This window comes from Diospyros lotus, chromosome 11 (genome assembly GCF_014633365.1).
Source record: "Diospyros lotus cultivar Yz01 chromosome 11, ASM1463336v1, whole genome shotgun sequence".
In the NCBI taxonomy this organism is placed as follows: domain Eukaryota; kingdom Viridiplantae; phylum Streptophyta; class Magnoliopsida; order Ericales; family Ebenaceae; genus Diospyros; species Diospyros lotus.
Genome location: NC_068348.1, coordinates 14349313 through 14376539, shown reverse-complemented (window position 1 = coordinate 14376539; position 27227 = coordinate 14349313).

Below are 27227 nucleotides of genomic sequence, written 5' to 3'. Positions count from 1 at the left end.
GTACGGGTGTTGGTCACTCCCACCAGAGCGAGCTTCAACTCGAGTTATAAGTACAGTTTGCCCTCAGGGTAGTAGTAGATTTGTAATATGGACTTATGTGCTAGTGCATATTATTTGGGCCCCAAGATCCGATATCTGCATATCTTTGTTATGCAGTTAGTATATGTTATTTCATATATGATTGGTTCACATGCTTTGCATGAGTTTTTGGCACTTGGGTGCGAGTATTCTTTAGCTCTTTATTCTTGTCAGCTTTTCCTTCATATATACTTGCTGAGTCTTGTGACTCACTCTTGCTTCTCTTCATTCCAGGTAAGGGTAAGGCCAAAGTTGAGGGTGAGTTTAGTGGTGCCAAATCGATCTAAGTATACGGTGTATAGGGCAATCCATGTTGACCTTACCATGGGGCAGTGTTGTATGACAGGGTTGTGTTTCCTTTGAGTTGTTTGAGTTGGCTTGTATATATGTAAACCCTGTAGCACTGTGGGCCAGTTTTTTTTTTAAATGCATGCCTAGGTTGTGGTTTTTGCTTTCATTGTCAGATTAATTATTAGGTATATGTGAATCCAGGTGTGCATGCATGGCAAGTCTGTAATTCCCTTGCTTTCTCTTTCTTCTAGGCCACCAGCTAGCCTTATTTAGCTTGGCTGGGGAATCTGGGTGGGGGTCCCACATTGCTTGGTATCAGAGTAAGTTTGGGTTATTTAGGTCAAGCTATCCTTGTACACCTAGGTTGTTGGGTAGAGTTAGGTTATTTTTGTAATACCCCATATTTTCGTGAAGTTGCCACATATTTTAAGTGAGATTAAAATACCAAAAAATATGCTTGAAATGACAACAAGTGACCGAATCAACTGCAGGGAGTGCCTTGGAGCTTAGATACCTAAGGGCAAAGGTATATTTTTTACGAGCGTCTCGAGGCGAGATTTATGACTCTAAAAGAAATCAAATTAGAGACGGTTTTTCGGTTAAACTAAGTTGTAGCTTAAAAAGGCTAAATGATGGTAAGGGGATTCCGGGAAATCATACATATCGAGTAATTTTGAGTTATTAATTTTGAGATTTTAAGTATCTCAATAAATTTGATGTTTGAAGGTGTGATTGTAATTAGAGAATTATTCAAACGAAATAAGGATGAAATTAGGAGCTCATGTGGTAAAATATTAAAGTTGAGAACTTGAAATAAGAGCAAAAATGTCATTTGAAAGAAATTTGGGGTATTAGCTTGGATTTCAAAAATTAAATCCATTCTAGCTTTGGATTTGAAAAGCCATTCAATTATATCTTTGAGTCTTTGGAGTTCATGGCTTAGATTGTGATAAGTGGCATAATGTGATTGGTTCAAGAAATCTATAAATAAAGGCCATGAGTTGATCTCAAATCATTCTAAGGAAGTTTGAGAGTTGAGGCATTCTAAGTGGAGGAGCTTGCTCTAGAGAGAGGGGAGGAAGTTCTACAAGAAGGGGGGAAGAAATCGGAGGAGAAGTGGGGGAGAAGGAGCCTCGCCGGAGTTGCGGGTCTTCGCCGGAGTTCACCAAAATCAGTAACAAAAAAGAAGAGGTAAGTCCCTTTTTTTTTTTATAATCCTGTAGAGGGTCATGTATGTTCAAACGGGGGTTGAATCGGAGTTAAAACGAGGGAGATATGGCCAAAATACGAAAATAATGCAATGTTGTCCGAAACTGGGGAGCAACGCATGAGATACACGCGCCGGAAGTGGCTGCGCGTGGGCCACCTTCTCAGGGATCATGATTCACGTGAGGGGCCCATTTTCCTTCAAATTTTCAAGTTTTGTCCCTAATTTAATACCCTTCAACCCTATGTAAAAATATTTGAGGTTAGGTTACTGAAACACGTGTTTTCTGCAGAAACTTAGGCCATTTGCAGTGAAACCGTACCGTCTAAGAGATAAACCAATAAGGTGAGACTCCTATACTCCAAATCCTATTTTTTATTCTCTTATGAGAGACTTCTATTGCATGAGATGTGTTTTGTGAAGTTCTTGTACATAACTCTTATTGTTCTCTTACGTGAAATCATGTTGCATATATAACTGTATTTTTTTGAAAAATATATGCTGTTGGCTTTTTAACTGTTGTATTTATAAAATTCGTGTGGCCATATTATTGTACCTATTTGTTGATGGCCGAGGGTAAAAGTCGGATATCCCCCGAGAGGCGCTATACGTGCGCCATCGAGAAAGCTCTCATAGGGAAGACTGTGAGCCTAAGGGACAGCGGATGTGGTGCTTACATGAGTTCTATGAGGTCAGGCCAAGGTGACATGGTTAAGGACCTCCCGAGAGGCGCTATGCATGCGCCATTGAGAAAACTCTTGTTGGAGGAGACTGACATGTTCACGAGGCACTTTAGAGTAGTCCTCGTTATTTTTCTCATACGTTTTATACTTGTTCATGCATTGATATAAACTATTTTGGAGTTTCTCAATAGAAGATTCATCTTCTAATTGGACTATGTTCTTGGAATATTCAAACGTTCCAGATTCGACAAACGGCTCTAAGGGAAAGGAGGTAGCTGAAAAATAAGTTTAATTTGCTGCCTGTATCATATTTAGCATAGCTATGTTTATGTGTGACCTTATGTATGATTTGGATGTGTTTAAGACGTTCAGTTATCACTTGCGAGAGATGATGTCCATGTAATACATTTTGTAGACGTCTTGAACAATTTTATTTATGATAAATAAAACATTATGGTTGTGATCCATATCAGGTTTGATCTAGCTTCTGCATTTGAAATTTTAACACCTGTCTTAGCTATTCGATTATTGGGTTTGTTAAGCCGAGAAGGTAAAAATTAGGGTTTTGGGGATATTGTGTGATGTATGACAGCGATTGTGCTATGAAATTTTTTTTATATTCCCTAAATCCTAAGTTATAACATGCTTGAGAAATTTTGGGTGTTACAATTTTGGTGTTAAGTTAATTCTTGAAGTTGTATTTTGTCTCTAAGTACCGCTCTTTATGTAGGAATATGAGTGCTCATAGTGGGCGAGTGTAACATCCCGTTTTCCGAGGGCGTTATAACTTAGGACAATTCTAGGAAAATATTTTTTTTTTAATAAAACTGAGACTAAACCATATCATTACTCTTATCTATCCCAAAATTTTCATTCATTTATCTCCAAAGAGAATCATCATAAATATCAAATGCAGAAACTAGAATCAAACCTAACAATATAACATTAATCATAAATCAGTTCTTACATCACGGGAACATAAATTTCTCAACATGACTTAATACATAACATAAGTTCTCAACTAACATTAACCCTAAATAGGGTTCTACATCATCATTACTCAAAACGTTCAGAATTCAAAGTAGCAAAACTTAAATACATGAGCTACATAACATACATTCAACTCATCATGCACTTTGCTAAGTGCCATTTCATGCCTCATTCATCCTCGTTTCTGCTACAATATTCATCTTGAACGTTTGAATATTCCAGGGGCAAAACCCAAGTTAGATGATGAATCATCTAAGTAAGGGAACAAAACATTTAATCTTCATGTATGTATGCAATGCACATAACATCATAACTCTCATGTTTGGGTCGATTACACCGTAAGATTACCTGCCATTTTTCCAGTCTCCTTGCCAGACCAAGGTATATGGGTGCACCCTTGGCAAAGCAACGACGCCAGTACCTAATCCCAAACTCATGTAATGTACGACCATGAATCTCATCGTGCTCACATGCATATTTCATAAATCAAAACATGTAAATGTAATCTATCTGACATACTCACATCAAAGCATGACAACATGACAAAATCATTTACATAAAATCGGATTTTGGGTCGAACGACTTACAAACCAAGCATTTTCATAAAACTAAATCCAGTTAGGAAGTACCACTTACCTTCTCAAGTTTATCGGGCTATCTCGATATTTGTGCCTTTTCTCAAAATACGTGAATCGTCTCGATTTTTGTACCAACTTCAAAATTCGCACCAGTCACTTCAACTTAAGCCTTAAAACACCTTAATCATCATATTTACTTAAATAAACATTAAAACCTATTTTTTCATAATTTCTTGCAATTTCTTTATTTTTCTCTTTATTTCTTCCTATTTTTTCTCAATAATTTCAAACTAAACATTTCTCAATTATTTTCTCAAATATTACACTACAACAATTCATAAAATAACATTCTTAAATTTCTGAAATTTTCTGAGAAATTTTACTCACCTTAACTTAGCCTCTTAGGCTTTCTCGATAAGCATGCCTGGACAATTTCTTGGCCTCGAGCATGCTCATCAAGTTCTAAATTAATTCTTGGAATTTTCGGAAACCTTTTTGGGATTTTTCTCTATTTTTCCCATTTTTCTTTATTTCCTTTTCTTCTCTTTTCTTTTTTCTTTTTTTCTTCTTCTTTCTTCGCCCTCCTCCTTCCTCTGCATCTTCTTCTTAGCGCGACCTGCCATGCCCTCACACCTGCGCCACTGCCACTGGCTTCGCGAGCCCTCGCCACTGCTAATTCCGTCCTCGTCAGCCACCACCATCGCAACCTACTCCGGGTCTGCCGCCGACTGCGCAGCCCAACACCACCGCGCCTCCAGCCGCTGCCTATCCGCACGTAAAGCACCCGCCATGGCCGCTTCTTCAGCCATCTCCTACCGTCAACACCCGCCAGCTGCTCCCAACGATCCTGTCGACCGCCTTCGCGTGCGCCACCGCGAGATCCAGCTCCGCCTAGCCATCATCACTGCCTTGAGACACCGCAACCAGCCATGGTCGCCACTGCTCCAGCTTATGATTGCGGCCCATTTCAGCTGCTTCCGCGACTACCTCCAACCATCTTCGGATCTCTCTCTCACTCTCTCGATCTCCCTTCATCTCAGCCCTAAGCCAAGTTCTCTCTCCTCTGCTTTCTCATTCTCGACCAAGCTCACTACAAGGCGGCCACAGCTCATATATATATGTATTATACACTTACCATCACTTACCATCATATCCTATCTCAGATTTCGCAGCTTATCTACTCTAGATTTTTCGCTAATCTTGTCGCCCACTTTCCCTCAAATCCTATTGCAAATTTCCTTAAATCTGATGCAAATCTTGACACACAGCACAACTATATATATATATCACTTTATATTACCCCATAATAATAAAATAATTACACATTTAAATCCTAAGATTCGTCTCTATTTCACTTATGCAATTCTCTAATTGCATTTACATCCTCAAACGTCAAAATTAATTTGCATTACGATATCAAAATTTCAAAATTAATAATTCACAGCTTACTCGATAAGGACAATTTCATCCCTGCACCCTCACCAGACCTTTGTTTCATTCTGAAACTACTTCAAGGTTGATCCTTATGAAAAATCAAAGCCCCGTTGTGGTTCCGTTGACTTCCCAGGAGTCTCCTACGACGATTCAATTTTTTAGCCTGAATCGAAGTTGTAATTTAGTTGTACCGAAAACTGACTCAATTCCAATTTCTTTTATTACCATAAATCCTTTCTCGGAACGCTCATCGAGACCATATCATTTTCCTTAGACCATATCTTTTGATAATTTCAACTATGGCCCACGTTAAAATTACTTTTGAGCCCTTTTAAAAAATCTGGGATATTACATTCTCCCATCCTTACAAAAATTTTGTCCTCTATCCTAAATCTCAAAATTTCATCATCGAAATTAACACCAAACTGATCAAATAACCAGGGAAGAACTTACCTCATTATCTTATTTCAACTAAACTCGTTGCAGCTCTTCACAGACGATCACATATCTTAAGGGAAACTATACCGTCTATAATCATCTCTTAATCACAAGGCCTCTAGCACGTATATCATATCTGAAACTTGAGAATGTCATCGCGCATCTCAAAATTAGAACCCTTGGGTTGACCATGTTCATCAATCCCTAGACAGAGCACTTGTCAACCATGCATGCCTTTCGAATTTCACTTTTAAGGCCCATAACCACATATCCTGGTCCTTGTGCCATGGGTCTCAACCCGAGCTCCCATCCTTGCCGGTACACACATCATTATGATGAGCTCGCAGCTCTCATATCATCAATTTTTCAATTTGCTTTCACTAAATCATCCAATCGATATCTAACAATGTCTTCCAAATCTAGTAATACTAATATCCTTACATCGTCTACATAATATTTGTTACTTAGTTGCCATACTAAAACCTATTCATCCATATACCCATAACTTAAATAAGTCCTCACACTTTTCGAAGTGATCATCAAATAAGATTTTATATCCTCGGATTAACCATTTGATCCTTAAATTGCTCGAATTAATCCTCGAGTGATAACATTTCATATCAACTGACTTTAATCATGCTCGATCCTTTTTCGGAGTTACTCAGGTTACCGATCTTTGCTTGGACTAACCTTTTTTCCAAAACTTTTGATTCGTCTCCCGAAATCTATCAAGATATCCAACTTTTCGGCACTTCCTAAGCTTATGATGCTTACAACAATCAACTTTGATTTCGCGTTCACCAACATGGAACCTCTATTCTCATCACCTTTGTTACGACCTAGCAAGAAAAATCTTGCCCTCAACATCCATCGTGACAATCCCTATGAGTTCCCATCATTATCCTCAAGCTATCAGCGGAAATTTCAAACTCATCATTTAAGAATTATATCCAATAAATATTTCGAGAGCACATTCTGGTATTTCTCTCACTCACTTTCTCACGGCTATTCCTACTACAACCTGACATCTTGGCACCTCTGCCATTACTTGTCTCTCTCAAGCACGCCAAAGGTTCTCACAGCTATTGAGACAACTCTCTATAATCACACTACTATCTCGAGTAGGTAGGTACTTAGGTCACCTACGGTACTCCAATCCTCACTGATTTTTTTTCTTCCTGAAACTCTAAAGTTTCATCAAAACTCTTTAGATTCTCTATGGTCCTTAAAACATCATTCATTTGAGAAAATTCCTCGAAAATCCCAAACTGATTTATCTTTGAAAATCCCAAGTCAGATCACGTTAACTGGCTCTATTCATTTTCTATAAACAATCGGACCTTAAAAAATTCCAAGAACTCTTCTTCAAATGATACTTTAAACCTCAAATATTAATTCAGGTTCCCATGTATTTGCACAAGGCATAACTTATTCGCGTGTCCCTTCTCACCAATTTTTGAATCCCCAAGCTCACTTGGTACACTAAACCATAGGTATAAATTTTGTCACCTAGGTCTCTCATTAATGCTGGTGATTGGGTCACCGTATAGGTAGCGCCTGTAACACCCTGCCTCGCCAGGCGTGTCACTATAAGGTAATTCTCGAAAATATTTTTTTTTCCAAGTTCATCACGCGCGGTGCCTCAAGAACAATCTCCACATGCACACATAAGCCGGCACCCGCAGTGATTCCAAGAACAATCTTCACATACACACAAGATACCAAAAACCCCAGTCTTGCCCGTTTAACTAACAACATTGATCATCTTAAACTAAACGAGACATAATATAACGCACTGGATTAAATAACATCAAAATGTCATGGCTTACCACGAGTTCCTTACAAGGTGTTCCCACACCAAAATACGTATTACAAACTATTAAAGGATAACAACATTATCATACAACCGTTCATACATATACCAAAATAAATACTAACACCTTCAAAAAGATACAACAACTATCAAACTAAACACCGTTGGCCCCACTGGCCTTGTCCTCAACCTTGCAACAGTCCCTGGCTGGAACGTTGAATGTTCCAGGGGCATAACCTAGCCACGCGTGTGGAGTGTGGGGCGTGCAGCCACACACCACCTTCTTCCTCATTTTTTCGGTAGATCTAAGGGCACCCCCTTCAAGCCCTTGAAGAGTCGATCTTGTTGGCATCGGTTACGACCGAATGCATACTGGAAAAGCCCCTTAATAGGCAGTTGCAGGTCAGCGGAAATGGTCCACCACCCGTCTCCGGCCGAGCTTCAAATGTCCACCAAATGAAGCCAAAATGCTTCCAAATTCTTCTCCTTGACACAAGGATTCAAAGCCCCTTAATAACTCTGTCAAAAACATCCAAAATCATAGCCGATTTGCTGCCAAAAACATCGAAACCCTCGGCCCTTTTTATACCCAAAAATCGGTTAGATTTCGGCCAATCAACAGCCAAGACTTAGCCTCCAGGCCTCCTAGCGCTAGATACCACCCTCCCCGAACCTCCCTCAACCATCCCATCACCTGAAAAGACGGCCACATGCGGTGGAATTTGGCGGCCAATTTCTTCCTCACTGTGTTCACACTATAGGTTTCGTTAATTACACATTGACACCCTATAGTTTCTTCAAATCTCATTTTGACCTTTCCAATGCACCCCTGAACTATCCAATACCACCATTGAGGCCCACAAGATTTGTACTTCTCATATCAACCTTAAAATTCCCCAAATCTATCATTTTGACCTCCCTCGGGCAAAATTAGAAAATTGCATTTTTGCCCAGTTGATCATTTTGACCTTAAATCTCTTCGTTTCGACTCGAAATCGCTCAAGGGTTGTTTCATACATAAAATCTAAGTCCTCAAGACACTCCATTGACTTTCTAGATATTCCCTACATCGATTCGATTTTCTCAACCGGGTCGACAGCTCTACCGAAAACTATTCCCGATCCAACTTCTTTCATCACCTAAAATCATAACTCATATTACTTGTCGATACCATTACATTTTCCTTGGCTATCTAAGGTCCGAGGTACTCCCTCTGATCGATTCGATCGCTTAAGACTGCGATAGTGTACCCTAAAGCCTCTTTTGTCCAAAAATTCCATTTATACCTTTCATTAATTTCCATTTATAGCCTCAAGAAAATCATGGGTATTACATTCTCCCCCCCTTAATAAATTTTGTCTTCGAAATTTGGCCAGTGATAATTGAATCACTACTATTGCTAATGACTCCCAATTGAAATGTCATAAATATGATTCTTAACTTACATTTCTATATGGTCCAAGCTTACCAGACATGTTTCTTATTCTCCAGAATATCCCGTTGTAGCTCTATACCGGCGGCTACACGAATCCTAAAATAATTTATAAAACCTAATACCACTTCTAATTGTGTTCTCAAAACCCATTTTATTTGACTACTAATTCTCCCAACCCATTCTTATGCTAATGCATATGCCATGATCACACAGAAATTGATAACATTTAACTAACTTGGCGTACCCTTCTCCCAATTATCAGTACCTCAATTGCATATTAACTTTAGAGATAATTTCTTAGTCTCTTGCGGTTGGTCACGCAAATCATCCATTTAGGTCTATCAAGAACACAGTTTCTCTTACAATAACCTGACATCCCGGCATGTTACCATTTCTTTTTCCCAACCACTATCCATCAATCGGACCAATTTATCTCAACCCAGTACTCTTGTGTCATTTCAATTCATTGACAACATTCCATAATTATACTATCAACTCGAGCACTTAGACACATACGTTATTCGTGGCACCTCACCCTATAACTGCCAATTGCTCTATCTCAACTAAGCGATGCTTTTCTCACGTGAGAAACAATCTCTTTATTGAGTCAATCAAGATCTCCATCATCCCCGATTCTAGGAATAGATTTAATCTCGTTCCCTCTTAGGCGATCTAGTTTTCACACAATTTCCCTAAATGGAAACCTTGCAGGATAACCTTCGATTCTTACCAGGTCTTCGGCAACACCTAGCATAGCTTTAACAACTTAGCCTACTGTCTTATAACCCAAATAAACTTTTTATAGTGGAACTGAAAACTCACGTCTTCCCTTATAACAACTCATTCATATGCCTTCTTACCTCAAAACACATCTCTCGGAAAGAAAAATACTTTTGTTTACTTATTGACGTATAACTTACCATATCCTCATGTTGACTTTGTCCCATTTAAAAGATCAACTCATGTTCTTGAGAGTACCAAGATTTACCTACTATTGTTCCAACCTTTTTATATTACCAAAGGAAAGATTTGGGACTACCAAATTAGAGTCAATTACTCACAATTCCTAGGGTGCGTAATACTAAGCACACTAAACTAAAAGCTAGGTTAATAACAGTAATTAAATTCCTCCCAAAAGCTATATCTAAAAAAAACAATCGTCCCACCACTTGCTTAATCTGGAAACACATTTTTCCAAAGCAACTCCACAACACATGTCTATACCAAGGATTATTCCATTCCTAGTTAAGACCTACCTCAACGTAGGAATATAATTACTATTTCACCACAACTCCTGAATTTCCAAGCCCACTCATCACTTCTTAGTAACCATAACCTCACGAGTTTTTGTCGTGGATGCAACTATCCTAGAAGAATCCTTTCGCAAACCTTTGGTAATAGTCTGCCAAACACTATTTCTTCGCTCAAGATTACATTTCCTTCTTTCGATTCTCTTTTGACTATCATAATCCACATAGCAATTATCCAGCTTAGGTCATCTTCCAAGCCTTTAACCTTTTCATAATGATTAGGGATCCTGCCACGATGCTCCGGTCCCTTGGAACTTGGACTCTAAACCATACATAACATCCTTAGTGTTACCCAAACTTTGGCACCTAGTCGTCTCCACAGTTCACTGTGTTGCTCCGACTTGTGGGTATCATACCCCAAACTGTGAGCCAACCACCAGTTCTCTGCATTGGTCCCTAGGCTTAGATTCGTTGTTACAGGCCTAACACCAATGGTGTTATCGTTATGCTAGGATTCCTCATTCCATCTTCGAGAGCTACAGTGGTTTTGTTAGTACCAGTCCAAATCCCTGATCTCTTGGTTTCTTAATTTTCTTTTCTAAAGAAAATATCACTCAATTGAGTGGTGCACCCTTATCCTAACTATTCCCAGTACCTCAGATTTTCTTTTACAAACTAATCTCCTTTAGTTTCCAACTTACCATGGAACCTCACTTTCTTGTTGTTACCATTATAGCTGTTATAACCATTTCCTCCAAAATTATTTAAAATCCATCCAGCACTACTATCGTATTCGAAAATTATAATAGGGGGTGTAACCGTACTTTCCTATAGACTTATGTTACAACGACATGCTCCGTCTATCACAAATCTATTTTCAGAAGCTCTACCCTCCTTTATATGTTTCCGACATCTTATTTTGTGATCGACTTTCAACTTGACTCCTCACTTTTATGGGTCACTTTTCAATCATTCCTAATTCTCCCTTTGGATCAATTAGGTTAATCTCTCAATTTATTAAGATCTATTCATTATATTTTGTCTCAAGTTATCCTTACGAACCTATCAACACTAGCAGATCCCATCTCATTGCCTGGTACCTTAAAACTCAAGCTAGACTTTTATGATTACCCCTTGGTCCTTGACAATCATCGTGCTAACTATGTGGTTTATAAAGACTTGTCCTTCATACGACCCCTTTGGTGTGCATAATTTTTAGTCTGGCTACCGCACACCTTGTTAGCTTTTTTTTTCTCCCGAGTTCTAACTTTCTTAAATCAACTAGGGTCGATTCAAGCTTTAGATGTAAGCGTCTCCTCAAGTGGAAATATCATTGTATTTCCAAGTCTATACCGTACGTGTAAATTTTTCTTAGAAACATCAAGTCAAACTCTAAATTCTCTTATCCTGAATTCTTTCTAATCTCCAAGATTCGTCATAAATCACAAATCTCTAGTTTATTATTGATCCTTATATTATCTACAATCCCCAAATATTTACGTAAGGTTTCATTCTACAAATCCTCTATAAGCCAAAAGATTCTTTCAAACTTCCAAGGGAAAATTCTAATCCTCGAAACATGCGAACTTCACGTTTCATATCCTAATATTTTTTTATCGCAACTCGACCCTAACTATAGTTGATTTACGGTCGTTCCCTCTTTGTCTAGTAGTGACCATTCGAAGGGGAAATAGATTGAGATTACACTCCAAGATTTCACTCACAAGGAAAAATTGCAACTCAAAACATGATACACCAGTCTCCAATTACTGCTGCAAAAACTTCTAATACCCTCAATTTCCAGTTAGACGAGTCTTCGACCTCAATTAATCTTGATTCAATTTCCTTGTCTGATCCTAGATTAATATCCTCGATATAGCTCTTGCTTCTATCATTTCCCAAAACTTCCACAAGACTCAAATCTACAGCTTGATTCTCTTTGTCCTTGAATAACATATGAAACCAAACACATACGACTCGTTCCTATGAGTTGTTTTCTTAAGGTAATCTTTCCTTATTTCCTCTGTCATCAATTCTGGATCCTTTATCTCAATATCAACAATTTCGGATTCTTAAAACCCTCAAATTCTATTTTTAAAAGCTTTTATCGAATCATCATGGGTTTCTTACTTCGGGTCGTTCCTTAGGATTCTTATACCGAACCATTCATAACTCGCTCATTCTTAATAACCACCAGATATCCTAACATTTAGTGAAAAGGATTTTGACTAATGATCTCCAAGTTACAGTTTCCACATCTCATGAATCCTCAGTTATGGTTACCGAACCAACATGGTTACCGAACCAACCTTACATTCGAACCATATCGTTGGATGCTAACTCCCAATCCAACGTTCTATCACTTAGTAAGGTCCAGTATTCTCCAATTAATAATCTCAAAGACTTCAACTGACAAACCCCCAAATCTCTAAGTAGGGATTTTGTCTTTACGATCCACCAGTTACTCCTAAGTCCCGATTTCAAGTATCTAACTCAACCTTAAGGTTTTCATTGGCTTCAAGCTATTCTTACTCTCTCAAGTTATTTGATAAGTTCTCCTAGTAACCTGAGTCATTTCACTTATCTTGTTAGGCCATGACATCACCATTATTAACATGTCCCAATCGGGAGGTACTAAAATGATTTACTAAAATTCTTCCGAAGCGATTTATACTATGCTTCAAGTTGTACCAGAATCACCAAAATATTCATTCTTCTAATATTTTGTTGATCATATATCTATGTTCCTTCGATGACTCTTATTACTGGCTCTCTCACCTCCCACTGATGTGCCTAAAATGTGAATAGAATTTGTTTGTCTCCTCTTGCCGGTGAAAGTATATTCAAGTTAGAAACCTCAAATCTCATCTCTCTAGAGTCTCCATACCATTTTCATTTACATTCCGAATGTCTCATAGAATTCATAACCCTATTCTAAGTTCTCGTTCAATAGTTCTAACCATGCTAAGTTCAACAACCTAGCCTAACCATCCTAGGGTTTTAACCTAGGACTCTGATACCAATTGTAACACCCTGCCTCGCCAGGCATGTCACTATAAGGGAATTCTCAGAAATCTTTTTTATTTCCAAGTTCATCACGCGCGGTGCTTCAAGAACAATCTCCATATGCACACACAAGCCGACACTCGCGGTGATTCCAAGAACAATCTTCACATGCACACAAGATCCCGAAAACCCTAGTCTTGCCCGTTTAACTAACAACATTGATCATCTTAAACTAAACGAGACATAATATAACGCAGCGGATTAAATAACATCAAAATGTCGTGGCCTACCATGAGTTCCTTACAAGGTGTTCCCAAACCGAAATACATATTACAAACTACTAAATGATAACAGCATTATCATACAACCGTTCATACATATACCAAAACAAATATTAGCACCTTAAAAAAGATACAACAACTATCAAACTAAACACTGTTGGCCCCACTGGCCATGTCCTCGACCTTGCAGCAGTCCATGGATGGAACGTTGAATGTTCCAGGGGCATAAACCATGTTAGATGATAAAACATCTAAGTGATGGCATGAAACAATTTACTGAATGCATGAAAGACAAATGAGCATGGCATACACAGACAATGACAACATGCAAACACGTTTAACTTGAGAAATCTCCCTGACATACTCAACCTCTTGTGGAAAATCCATTTCACACACCTTTGGGGTTGACCTTGTCGCGATATACGTAATCCCTCGGGTTCCCTACCGTGTCACCCATTTACCTAGATTAACCTTGTCCCATTCTCAAGAAAACCCATCCCGTCCCCTAAGGACATAATAACGACACAAAACACAATACCTCGATGATATGAAAATCACACGCCACGCACCGATTCTTTTGCAAGTAAAAACAGTTGATGCAATATACCACATGTTCAATATGCAAATGAAACCACATGTACATAAGTAAAACATCGATGCATAGTATCCTAAGTTCTAGAGGGTACAACCGCTTACTCAAACTGGTTCTATCACGTGTATCCTAAGCTCGGGAGGGTAAATCTGCTCACCTGAACCCACTACACACACTCCAACACACTTTCAAAATAAGGTAAGACTAGAATCAAACCACTCACTTGAATTCGGAAAAGTCTAGTTTTTACCTCAAAATGCATGCCGAATCACAAACATTCGTGCTTGTACTTAACCTCGAGCCATGACACTCCCTAAACACCATATTTAATTAAAGAGCATCAAAATCCATTTTTCCTCAATTTTCCATAATTTTCTCTATTTTTCTCCCAATTTTCACCTTGATAATTCCAAAATAATTATCTCCGCAAATATTTTTCCAAATATTTCAACATGATAAATCCTAAAATAAATCAATAAAAATACTAGAGTTGAAATTACCAAAATGCCCATTGTCACGCGCCTAGCGCATGGCTGCGCGTGGAGTGTGGCGGTGCAGCCACGCGCCACCTTTTTCCCCATTTTTTTGGCTGCCGACGACGTCTCAGATGGAAGATCCAAGGGCACCCCCTTCAAGCCCTTGAAGAGTCGATCCTGTTGGCATCAGTTACCAGCTGAAAGGACACCGGAAAAGCCCCTTAATGAGCAATTGCATGTTGGCAGAAACGGTCCACCACCCGTCTCCGGCCGAGCTTCAAATGGCCACCAAACGATGCCAAAATGCTTTCAAATGTTCCCAAATTCTTCTCCTTGACACAAGGATCCAAAGCCCCTTAATAACTCTCTCGAAAACATCCAAAATCATGGCCGATTTGCTACCAAACACATCAAAACCCTCAGCCGCTTTTATACCCAAAAACCGGTCAGATTTTGGCCAATCAACGACCAAGACTTGGCCCCTAAGCCTCCTAGAGCCGGATACCACCTCCCCCAAACCTCTCTCGGTCGTCCCATTGCCTGAAACGACAGCCACATGCAGTGGATTTTGGCTGCTGATTTCTTCCTCATTGTGTTCACACTACAGGTTTGGTTAATTACACTTTGACCCCCTATAGTTTCTTCAAATCTCATTTTGACCTTTCCAATGCACCCCTGAACTATCCAATACCACCATTAAGGCCCACAAGATTTGTACTTCTCATATCACCATTGACATTCCCAAAAATCTATCATTTTGACCTCTCTCGGGCAAAATTAGAAAATTACACTTTGGCCCAGTTGATCGTTTTGACCTTAAATCTCTTTGTTTCGACTCGAAATTGCTCAAGGGTTGTTTCATATATAAAATCTAAGTCCTCAAGACACTCCATTGACTTTTTGAATATTCCCTACGTTGATTCGATTTTCTTAGCTTGGTCGACAGCTGTATCGAAAACTGTTCCCGATCCAACTTCTTTCATCACCTAAAATCATAACTCGTATTACTTATCGATACCATTACATTTTCCTTGGCTATCTAAGGTCCGGGGTACTTCCTTTGATCGATTCGATCTCTTAAGACAGCGATAGTGTACCTGAAGCTTCATTTTTTTGAAAATTCCATTTATACCTTTCATTAATTTCCATTTATAGCCACAAGAAAATCCTGGGTGTTACAACGCCTATACATTATGTTTACCATGTCTATTTCACACGTCGAATAACTCTTACTATACAACCAAACCATATCCTTGAGGCAATTACAAACACTACCCGACCGTGATCTCAATTAGCATTACCACCCTAGACATCGAGATTAATCTACTTCATGAGCTTTATAATGCTCGTCTCATTTACCAACTCACAAGATGACCATGAACCTAGATGCAATAAGACACGCCGTCCACATTCAAGACATCACACGTTTCTTTCTCCTTAGATTGTGTCTCCACAAATACTATCCGTCTTATTCTAGGTTGATTCTCTAGGCTTCTATCATTTTTCTACCAGCTAGTGGCACACCTCGCACTCTAGTTCATTGGAACTTGGACCCCATCATCTTAGTCAATGCGATTTTCCTATTCTTAGAATAGAAATATCTAAGTCTGACATCATACCTATTTGCCTTGACCCCAAATCCTAGGGTTCTCGATCTACACATCTTATTTTCGAGACACTAAATGATCCTTGAAAACACTTATCATTTGATCCTAACTCAACAACTAGGCTATGTCTCATCAGACAAACTATCTATGACTCGATCAATCTTGATAACTACTAGTTTTCCTATCCATTACGCGCAAAGATTTCGACTAATGACCTCAAATCAACAGTCTCCAAATTTCTTAGATCCATAATCATGGTTACTGATTCATCCTTACGTTCGAATCATATCATCAGATCCTATCTTTCATAGCTAGGTCATCCTGACCAGTTGTCCTATCACTTAACAAGGTTAGATCCTCAATCACTAACCTCTAAGATTTCAACCGACAATTCCCGAATCTCTAAATAGGGATTTCATTCTATGAACCATCAATTTCTTTCTCCCCTTAGTCTCCACTTGGGGTTCTTACTAACTGGCTCTAACGATATCAGATCCCCTTAAATCTACAAGTTGTTATTCCCTAAATCTCCAAATAGGTTTAATCTACAAGAATCCTCAACTAAAATAACAGTTAATCTCCAAGTCGAACTTTTCTAGGTCTCCAATTATCAATTCGCTCTGATACCAATTGTAACGCCCCATTTTTTTAGCGCGCTATAACTTGGGACAATTTTAGGATAATAATATTTTTTTAATAAAACTGACACTAAACCATATCATTGCTCTTATCCATCCCAAAATTTCCATTCAACTAACATTAACCCTAAATAGGGTTCTACATCATCATTCCTCAAAACGTTTAGAATTCGAAGTAGCAAAACTTAAATACATGAGCTACATAACATACATTCAACTCATCATACAACTCATCATGCACTTTGTTAAGTGTCATTTCATGCCTCATTCATCCTCATTTATGTTACAATCTCCATCTGGAACGTTTGAATATTCTAGGGGCAAAGCCCAAGTTAGATGATGAATCATCTAAGTAAGGGAACAAAACATTTAATGCTCATGTATGTATACAATGCACATAACATCATAACTCTCATATTTGGGTCCACTACACCTTAAGATTACCCGTCATTTTTCTAATCTCCCTGCCAGACCGGGGTATATGGGTGCACCCTTGGCAAAGCAACGACGCCAGTACCTAATCCTAAACCCATGCAACGTATGACCGTGAATCTCATCGTGCTCACATGCATATTTCATAAATCAAAACATGTAAATGCAATCTACATGACATACTCACATCAAGGCATGACAACATAACAAAATCATTTACATAAAATCGGATTTTGGGTCGAACCACTTACAAACCAAGCATTTTCATAAAACTAAATCTAGTTAGGAAGTACCACTTACCTTTTCAAGCTTATTGGGCTACCTCGATATTTGTGCATTTTCTCGAAATACTTGAATCGTCTCAATTTTTGTGCCAACCTCAAAATTCACATCAGTCACTTCATTAAACCTCAAAACACCCTAATCATCATATTTATTTAAATAAACATTAAAACCTATTTTTTCATAATTTCTTGCTATTTCTTTATTTTTCTCTCTATTTCTTCCTATTTGTCCTCAATAATTTCAAACTAAACATTTCTCAACTATTTTCTCAAATATTACACTATAACAATTCATAAAATAACATTCTTAAATTTCTAAAATTTTCTGAGAAATTTTACTCACCTTAACTTAGCCTCTCAGGCTCTCTCGGTAAGGGTGCCCTGACCTCGAAACGCGTGGTCGGACAATTTCTTGGCCTCGAGTATGCTTCTCAAGCCCAAATTAATTCTTGGAATTTTTGGAAACCTTTTCAGGATTTTTTTCTCTTTTGTTCCCATTTTTCTTTTATTTTCTTCTTTTCTTTTTCTTTATTTCCTTTTCTTTTCTTTTCTTTTCTTTTTTCTTTTTTCTTCTTCTTTCTTCGGCCTCCTCCTTCCTCTGCATCTTCTTCTTCTCACGACCTGCCATGCTCGCGCACCTGCGCCGCTGCCTTTGGCTCAGCTAGCACTCGCCACTATCAAGGCCATCGCAACCTACTCCGCATCCGTCGCCGACCACGTAGCCCGGCACCATCGCTCCTCCAGCCGCTGCCCGCCCGCATGCACAGCACCAGCTATGGCCATTGTTTCAGCCATCTCCTGTCGTCGACACCCGCCAGCTGCTCCCAACGATCCCGCCGACCGCCTTCGCGTGCGCTACTGCTAGCTTCAGCTCCGCCCGCCATCATCGCTTCCTCGAGACACCACAACCAGCCATGGCCGCCGCTGCTCCATCTTATGGTTGCAGCCCATTTCGGCCAGTTCCGCGGCTACCTCCGGCCATCTTCGGATCTCTCTCTCACTCTCTCGATCTCCCTTCATCTCAGCCCCAAGCCAAGCTCTTTCTCCTCTACTTTCTCATTCTCGACCAAGCTCACTGCAAGGCGCCCACAACTCATATATATATATGTATTATACACTTACCATCATATCCTATCTCATATTTCTCAGCTTATCTACTCTAGATTTTCCTCTAATCTTGTCGCCTACTTTCCCTCAAATCCTATTGCAAATTTCCTTAAATCTCATGCCAATCTCGGCACATAGCACAACTGTATATATATATATACCACTTTATATTACCCCATAATAATAAAATAATTACACATTTAAATCCCAAGATTCATCTCTATTTCACTTATGCAATTCTCTAATTGCATTTACATCCTCAAACGTCAAAATTAATTTGCATTACGATGTCAAAAATTCAAAATTAATAATTCATAGCTTACTCGATAAGGACAATTTCATCCCTGCACCCTCACCAGACCTTTGTTTCATTCTGAAACTACTTCAGGGTTGATCCTTACAAAAAATTGGAGCCCCCTTAAGGTTTTGTTGACTTCTTGGGAGTCTCCTACAACAATTCAGTTTTTCATCCTAAATCGAAGTTGTAATTTAGCTGTACCGAAAAATGACTCAATTACAATTTCTTTTATTACCATAAATCCTATCTCGGAACACTCATCGAGATCATATCATTTTTCTTAGACAATTACACTCTGAAGCATTCCCTACAGTCGATTCGGTACTAATAATTGTAAGAAATTATACTTAAGTCTCAACTCTTTTGATAATTTCACCTATGTCCCACGTTAAAATTACTTTTGAGCCCTTTTGAAAAATCTGGGATAATACAGCGAGGACGAGGATGACCACGCCATGTGAACCATGGGCAAGATATTCCCTCACCTGAGGTGCCTGAAGATGCTAGAGGGACGCAACAGTAGGGTACTTTAGAGATGTAGGATACCTTGGCAGGCATCTTGCGTGCAGTGGATGTATTAGCTGCAATGTAGTTGAGGAATGTGCAACATGATTAGGAGCACCATAATCTAGGTCGAGCATCTCGCTTAAAGGTATTTAGTGCCAAGGGCAGCTCTGGGGGCACACTTCTCAAGAACTTCATGGCTATTGGAAATAGAGAAGCATATGCGACCTATGGACTATATAGAGGGTCAAAAGGTGCAATTGGGAACCTTCCTTCTGAAAGGTGATGCTGGACGTTGGTGGGAGATGACCAGGCCGTAGTTTGTAGGCCGAGTGGCATCGTGGGCTGAGTTCGAGGCATTATTACCTGAATCCTACATTCCTATGTGGGTTCCTAAGTACAGGGTCTACAAGTTTATTGAAGTTTAGCATGGAGGTATGACAGTGGCGCAATACAAGACTAAGTTTGTTGCCTTGGCACGATACGCTCTCGAGTTGGTCACACTAGAGTCCTGTAAGGTTAGCATGTTCAGGTCAGGTCTACGCCCAGAGATACGTCATGCCATGGCTGGAGTGCGAGTTGAAGATTTCCCTACAGTTGTGCAATGTGCCTATGCCATAGAGAAGAACATTCAAGAGGCCAAGAAGGAATAGGTTACCATGACAAGGAAGTCATCTAGGAGTGGAAGCAAGAAGAGGAGTTGGGATTTAGGGTCCAACATTGTTATGTGGCATGCATGATATTATGTGCATACATCTTGGTATGAGCATGGAGCATGACTCTATGTGGAGCACTTCATATTGTGTGCAAGCATGTCTATGTGAATTACATTATATGAGGCGGCTTAGTTCGCGGGGCGCAAGACCCACAATTTAGTTTCATGGGGCACAAGACTCAGGGCATAAGGCCCACTGTTCAATTTTAGTTTCAGATTATATGCATTGATACTTATCATATATGTGTAACTATACAATCGATGAATAATCCCTTAGTGCAAGATCAATTAATACTTTATGAGTATCGATGTTCTTTGATTCAGTTCCTATCTTCATTTCATGTTATTACTTGCTAAGCCTTGTAGCTTACCTTGTATTCTTCACCATTCCAAGTCCTAGTAGGGGAGTTCCACACATTAGGCCTAGCAGTGTCAGATAGTAAGGTGTGTACGAGGAGCCGCTCGAAAATAAAAAGTTCTCTAGAAATTGTTTATGTCTCGAGATTTTTAGAGTATTTTTATATTTACAGATGAGGGATTTCCTTAGTCAATAGTACCAGTTAGATGTATGTTCCTTGAGTACCAATCTAAGGTATTTTTCAGTTATGATGTGATCAGTTTATCAAATTTTTGATAATCTCAGATTTTTAGATTTATTGTGAGCATTTATTTTATCTCTTTTCCAATAGCACATGATGTGTGATTTATTCACAATTAATTCGGGCAAGTGTACTCTAGTCAAATAAATATGCATATAGTGATGAAAAGAGTGTTGATCCCATGAGGACTAGACCACACTACCAAAACAATTTTAATTAGCCTAAGTTGAACTAATTAGTTAATCAGATAAATAAAAAGAAAAATAAATGGAAAATTGGATTCTTTGTGAGAAAAAATTAATTAATGAGTGCACTAGGGTTTAGATTTCATTTAATCTGGGTTATGTAATTATTTATTCAATTCCAATTCAAAATCAAAAATACCTTTACAGTATTTTATAATTATTTGCATGTGATGGTGGATTTCCCTAAATTAATTAATAAGCTTTTTCAAGTCATATTAATTCTTTATTAATTCAATTTCACTGTCAGATTTCTGAGTAGATATCAACGAAATAAATAAGCATTAAGTTCTTTGGAAACCTCTAATCTCGGAAAGGGATTTTACTTAGCTTCCTCGATTCTCACACATAAGCTAATCATCTTTCGATCTCATAGTCAAACATGTGATTTATATTGCCTACGAATCTAATTTATAACAATCCTTTAGTCAGTCATGCATAAATCATTAAATCATTAAAATTTAGCCAATCTTTTAAAGCATTAAACGCAACAATATAAATTCCTCACGCAAATAATAATCGGGTTTTGATTCAAACTAAACAAATAATCATATAATCCCAAAATTAAAATCCATTCAAACCCTAGCTAAAATAAATTAGCTAGACATTATTAAAGTAAAAATAAAAACATAAAATTGAATGAAGAAGAGAGAATGCTCCCTGCCCATATTTAAAATAGATCTGGGTCACAATAAATATGCTTCAATTGCTGCTCGTGAGGCGTCCCTACGCGCGAGGTGTGCGTGAGGCGACCCTTTAATTTTCTCCTTTTGTGGCGTCGTCCCCAGCAGCCTCTAATCTTCAATTTCATCCCTTGCTGTGGGGCCGTATTCAATCCTTCAATCTTCAATTTTTGTGCGCTCCCAAGTAGTCTCTTGTGCCCTCCTTTTGTTTATAATTATCATACATATATATATATATATATGTGCACATGGAGCCCTAAGGCCTCCTAAACTTCCTTTATAATATAATATATATATATATATATTCCATGCTCATGAGCCTCACGACTCCAATTCAACTTTCATTTTAATTTTATAATATAATATAATTTATAATTTATAATATATAATATAATATGCATTCTAATTTAATATATAATATAATATTTAATATACTATTAATTATAATAACTTTAATTATACTGTAATATTATTTATTTAAAATATTTATTTATTTATATTTATATTATAATATTAATTTTAAAATTAGCTTTATAATATATTTTTTCTTTTCTTTTTACGCCAAAATCTTCGAAATAATATCCTTTGCTGAGTTCCTACAAGAAAAGATTAAAATAATGTAAAATCTATATAAACACACATTTATGTAGGAAAATTAACACAAGGTTAAAATAAAAATTAGATAAAAATATATATATAATTAAGCCCTATCAAATACCCTCACACTTAACCTTTTTCTTGTCCTCAAGCAAAGCAAAGAATAAATTAAAAAAATTAAACATTTCATTTTCATACTAGGCCAAAATCAAGAATCCAATAACATATTAATGCATAATTAATCTCGAAATTGGTTATCCTCTATATTATCATATCAACTCTAAATCCAAAAGTATTAATTGAAAGAATTAACCATGCAAAATCACCAGTTTTGATGCCATGCATACTTCAAAATTAATTCATAAAACTTTGCAACTAACACAATTAAATCATGCAATAACTTTCTCGCAATCATTTCTCTCCACTACTACAAACATAAGGAGTAACACGGATGATTTTTTTTTTTTTTTAATAATCTTTCCTGAGCATTACTTGGCTTTTGACGCGAATGTCGACATTTTGTGATAAAGACACCCGGTTATTCCCCTAAATAATTACTTAGAATGCATTTGCATACTCATATTTTGAACTACCGTTTGAAATGAATGATGATGCAAGAGCACACTATCAACCCCCAGTTACTACTAAGCAGCTCAAAACATAAGAGTAGATAAATAGCAATAATAGTTTTTTTTTTCTTTTCTTTTTTTTTGGCTCTTTTTTTTTTCATCATCCCATTTTACTTCAACTTTGTTTAGGCCTAGTTTTGAGAAATAATCACAATATTACTCACATAATCAATCATGCATGACTACAAAATCCCATGAATTTTATCAAGAAGCATATATTTCAACAATCATGATAATTCGACATAATTAATTCCTTTTCCTTAACATTCTTAAACCCAGAATCAATAATCAAATAGAAGAATTTCCAATCTTGAATTAACTATGCATTGAACCAAAGTTAAAATAGGAAACATGAAATCGACTTAGATATGAAAATAAAATATTTTCTAAAGAAAATCATCATTCATGCACGTTATATATGATTGATGATCAAAAATGTCAAAATTTTATTATATTTCCACCCTTATTTTGACCTTGAAATTGGATTTAATTGAATATTTATATGCCTTTCATGGTTATATGTAGATTTCCCAAATATATATATATAATAATAATAAAATAGTAAGTAAATATAATATATAATATATAATATATAAATATAATACATATATATATTTAATAGATATATGTGCAATGCTATATAAATATATATATATACTATGATACAATTGCATGCATAATACATATATATAATACATAATATATAATATATAATATAATAACATATATTCATGGATGCAGCATGCGTGGACTTGGAGGCTCATCAAAATCCAAAGCAAAGGAAAGCCCACAAATGCCAATTAAATTGGACCCAGCCGCTGATATTTGGAGGCCCATTGTGTTAAATTAAAGCTGCATGCTCCACCATTTAAAGAAGGCCCAGCTCCAAGCAACCCATGAAATTAAATTGGAATTAAAAAGGAAGCCCAGCTCGTGGAATCAGCAAGCGCACAGCAGTTTCAGCAGCTGATCTTTTGTCAGAGCACGCGTTAATGAACGTGGTGGCATGCGATGTAATTTCTTCTTTGACCAGGCTCATTTGCAGAATATATACATATATATATTATCGACTTCAGAAAAGAAGAAGACCCCCATCCGCCATTTAACTAGAATAAGGGGAAGAGAGCATTGTTTACGTTCTGTTTTTCTTTTTTCTTTCATTGCAATAGTGTTGTTCATTTACTTTGTTTCATCAATACAATGTTCTTCATTTTCTGTTAGTTACATTCTGCAATTTCTTTTCATGCTTGTTTACATTCTGTAATGTTCTTTAACTGTTCATTTACGTTTCTGTAATTTTAAATTCTGTATTTACATTCTAGCATTTTACTTCATGTCTCTTTAATTTTTAGTTGGAGATGTGTGTCTAAGCTTAAGCTTGGGCCAAGGCAAGGACTGTGTCCAGTGCCATTGCTTGCCCAAGAGAGCCGAACTCCGATTGAATTAACAGAATGCTTATTTGAATTGAGAAATGTGTGTATTGAATCTTTGGGTTTGAGTTGAAACATAAGCCTAACTTAGAGTCTCCATGCCATGTATGGAGGTTACTTAAACTGGAAATGGTTTCATACTCAAGCTGGAATGATTAATCTGCAATCCAATTTATGGTGGTTGCTTAATTTAGACTCTCTCATGCCATGTATGGAGAGTGCTTAATCTAGAACTATCATGACCTTGAGTTGTAGCTTATCGGATCTCAAATGTGAGTTAATCTGTATTTCAATTTATGATAGTTACTTAATCCAGACTCTCTCATGCCATGCATGGAGAGTGCTTAACTTAGAACTATTATCATTTTGGAATACAGTTAACTGCAGAACCTCAATTTAAATCAGTCGATGTTAATATTTTGATATCTCTTTGGTAAATCAGTGGGCTAGCACATAAATTGCTTTATCCCAAGATTGCCTTCCATACACAAACATCTTATTTTTAATCTTGAAAAACAAATAGTTCAGCTGAATAGGTCTGACAAACTCGTTCAGCGCATAAAAATCTTTCGCCGCATTTCATTTCTATTTTGATCTCCCAATGATTCGACTTGGACTTACCCAAAAAATTAAATTGTGCTACAGCACACACTCATACACTAGCAAGTATAAACGTCTTGTGCCTGCATGCTTGTTTCTTTTTTTGTTTATTTGGTATGTGTTTGTTTGAAATAAATGCACAAGGTTAAGCGCAACCAATATATTTCTTCTTCTTTTTTCAATCAAAAAAATTGAAAATTATTGAATTTCCCATCCCCACACTTAAATTAAACATTGTCCCCAATGTTTAAAACTAAGAAAAGAGGAAAAGAAAAGCAATACTCCCCTGATGTAGGCCTTTTTGAAATGCTTGAAGATTGTTGGGCTTATTCTTTTGAAGAAGAGAGGCTGGTATTCTGGATTCAACAAGTCCTAAAAAGAAGAAGGATAAAAAAAATGAAATAAGAAATCAATCCAAGAATATTCTAAAAATTAAGAGAAATAGAAAGAAAAAATAAATAATATTTCAAATGGGTTGCCTCCCATAAAGCGCTTCTTTATAGTCATTAGCTTAACTAGGTTTCCGTCCTCACAGAGTGATGAATCCTTCTTCCATTAAAACTTTGTTGGCACCAATTGATGCACTTATTCCTTGAATGTTAGCAACTCTCAATCCAATCCCCTTCTTTTGCTCCCTCAACACCTTTATCAACTTTTCCTTTTCAAAACCTGGTGGCTTAGCTTTTGAAGAAGAAGAAACATCCAAAGGCAACAACTTGTCCCTTTCGGATGGACAACATTTTTGTTTTTTTTCAAAATAGCCTACGCCCATGGCCTTGTTCTTGGCATTTAAAATTTGTTCCTGCTCATTAACAGAGTTAGCAATGCAATTTTCTATAAGCTCATTTAATCTCTCTACCAAATCATTAATGATATCTATCCTTAAGACTTCTTTTTCATTTTTATTAGAATGTTTCGTAGCCTTAAACACATTGAAATTAATTGTCTCATCATAAATTCTAAGGATAAGTGTTCCTTGTTGGACATCAATCAAAGCTCTCCCTATGGTAAGAAAAGGTCTCCCTAAAATTAAGGGTGTTAGTGTAGGTGCTCTAGACCCAATCAGATTGGGCATGTTGTACACTGACAATTGCAATCATATTTATTATTGAATAAGGAGTTATTCAATTTTACAAGAAGTCATTCTATTAGTTTCTTGTTATTATTGTAATAACCGAATAAAACTAGATAGAAGTCCATATGATGTATACTGTGATTAATCTATAAAGATGTGAGATGATGCATCACAGTTTCTAGACATCATTAAACGTCCCAAGTCGTAGCAATGTCAAGAATGAACAGTGGCAATTGCGGTAAGACTTGTATGTGCTATGTTTTTGCTATGTGATAGTAATGGAGGCCTCACACCCATAGGCATGGGGATGCCTAGACAAGTACATAGGTGGCCAATGTTGGAGAACGTGTCACTGGACATAACTCACTATGAGAATCCATTTTAGTTATATGTTGATGGTATTCTCATACGAGATGGGTGTAACTAATCCTTGGACCTGAGGTTGTCATAGTCATCTCATAAGAAGATCGGTATGCTTTGACATCGTTTTGATGGGCCTAGATAAAGGCTGCATGTGGGTGATCGTTTGGCATATCGTGAGACTTATGGAGATGGGTGTATAACCAAGATGGGACTCATCTATCCCTTGATAGAGGATGATGTATCTAAGACGCCTTTGGTGGATATTCACTTTAAATCCATGGCCATGGTAAAAGAGAATAATAAGGAGTTATTGATTCACTTTCTATTAAGTGAAGATATCCGGATGACCGAAGAAAACTCATGTGATCGTAATCAAGCAACACATCGCTATAATTGAGATCACATAAGATACATTAACGAGAGGATCGAATTACACAGTAACCATGCTCGTGAAAGGTTATTTGCGGATTATGAATCCTTCTGAATAATTAGGTAGGCATGACACCTTGCTAGAGGCTAATCTTATCTTATGTGTTCATACTGACACATTGCCAACATATTCGAAAGCCTAATGAGTCATGCGCAATAGGCACGGTCCCTGGCTTAAACCAGGAGAGCGGACGTATGGTTAAGTGGGATACTTCGGCAATAAGTTATGCCATCGTAGGTTCTCACGAAAAAAGAACAAATAGACGTAATGATGTTGATATGACGAGGGGTAGTCATAAAGGAAAGAGTTTCCTAGAATGGAAATTGATTAAATTAAGAAGGAGTTTCTAATTTAATAATTTTCTATTTGTTAGAGTGGCAAATAGGAAATAATATATATTTGTGCTTAAGTTAATATTTGGACTAAATTAGATTTGGGCCAA